The 1,749-nt window shown below is 35.2% G+C and overlaps 1 long non-coding RNA gene across 2 annotated transcripts in view; it reads left to right on the plus strand.

Annotated features, from left to right (window-relative positions):
- The window catches only part of LOC111089636, a 22,048-nt gene that overhangs the window by 10,772 nt on the left and 9,527 nt on the right, over positions 1-1,749 (plus strand). Inside the window, exons 2-3 of one of the 2 annotated variants that reach the window (XR_002613856.1) lie at positions 484-662; positions 808-1,360. This is a non-coding gene — a long non-coding RNA (uncharacterized LOC111089636). Of the gene's footprint in view, positions 1-483; positions 663-807; positions 1,361-1,749 lie in introns of those variants that run through there. The other variant, XR_002613857.1, reaches the window with a different exon arrangement.

Here is a 1,749-nt window from a genome sequence, read left to right on the forward strand (position 1 = left end):
CTCTAAACTCATGAATGGATAAAACCTGATGTTATTGTTAATGGTGGAAAGATAATGGTCATGACTATGAAACCCCTTAAATTAGGGTTATAGACAGTTTCAACTATATCCCCATGGAATTAACATCATTCCCTAAATATTTTTGGCTTAACCGAGTTAGAGAAGGGATATCTTCCTTATCTGTTTAACAGAGGGTTAAACGAAAAGTATTAAGACTCAATTCCCAAAATGAGTTTATATTCACCTGACACCATGGCAGCACTTGTAAGAGAAATATTCCTGGACTGTCACTAACAGCACTGAAAGGAAAGGTACATCTTTGAATTTTAAGATGAGATGTACTGGTAAAATACATCATTCTTGATAGTCTTATTATTGAGTTAATATATGACAATATTAATGCTTGTCACACTTTATTTAATAATGTATGAAAAGTCATTCATTATTATAGAAAGTAAATATATTTTTATTTTATGTCATTAGGTTTTGTTGATCAGACATTGACATACTCTGTTGGTACTGTCTTCAGTTCAGAGATGAATTTCTCCCACCTGCAGTATTGAGCCCTTAATCTACACGAATATTGCTTCTGTATGCATGGCCATATACAGAAGCAAGTTTATACCATGGATACAAACAATGCAACTAACAACTATAATCAGGTAAGTATGTAGTGGTTAGACTACATGCAACAGTCTCTAAGTGTTAAAAAAATCCAACTTGCTTTAACAGTGGCGAGGTTAAAATCTTAAATTATAGCATTGTCGGCTTCTGCAAGGAGCATAACACTATATATGAATTTTACAGGTGTTTCTATAATGGGTGTACTTTATGTTACGATCCTGACACAATGAACGTTATTCTAAGTAGACCAATGTTGCCTGTTAGAAAATGTACACTAGACAGGCAACATAAACTAGAAGCTCAGAGATATAAGGATGTTGCAATCTGGGAACATGGTATTAATCATATGAAATCCACCAAGACAAATTTAATTAGTTTCCTTAAAGGCCACACAGCAGTTCCTCACCTGGATATATGAGACAGTTTCTATGGCAGTAGAGTCAACACTACTAGACTTTTGTATGATGTGAAGGAATACGAAAAGATCAAGTGCATTGATTTTATATCTCCATATCCATGAACAAATAGGTATTGTAAATATCTGGTTGGTCATTTCAAATACATCACAACAAATTTTTCAAATGTACCTAATTATTCTGGTTTCATTAAGTGCAAAATTGTAGCCCTGAATAAATTATATCATCCAGTTTTTCCTCCGAGAAGTAACGGTAAATTAAGTTTTCTTCTCTTTAACATGTGTGGTAATTTAAGAACATTTCCCCATGTAATCACTCAGATGATGGAAGAGCTTATAATAAATAATTAAAAACAACGTTTTGTTTGTTTGTTTGTTTGTTTTTAATTATGCACAAAGCTACACAAGGGCTATCTGTGCTCTGCCCACCACGGGTATCGAAACCCGGTTTCTAGCGTTGTAAGTCCGCAGACATACCGCTGTGCCACTGGGGGGCCAACGTTTTGTATTTACACAATAAAAACTTTATTGAAGCCCTATGGCTTCCACTTTAAAATATCTCTCTACAAGTACATGTTTCGACGTGATCTGCGTTATCCTCAGGAGTAACTTACAAGACAATTTTGGTGCTGAGGGACGCCCACTAATCCCCATTTTGAAAGTCCCAACAGCTAAGTGTAAAATGGCAAGCACACATAGTGTCTACGTGG

Source organism: Limulus polyphemus, unplaced genomic scaffold, assembly GCF_000517525.1.
Source record: "Limulus polyphemus unplaced genomic scaffold, Limulus_polyphemus-2.1.2 Scaffold6865, whole genome shotgun sequence".
Lineage (NCBI taxonomy): Eukaryota > Metazoa > Arthropoda > Merostomata > Xiphosura > Limulidae > Limulus > Limulus polyphemus.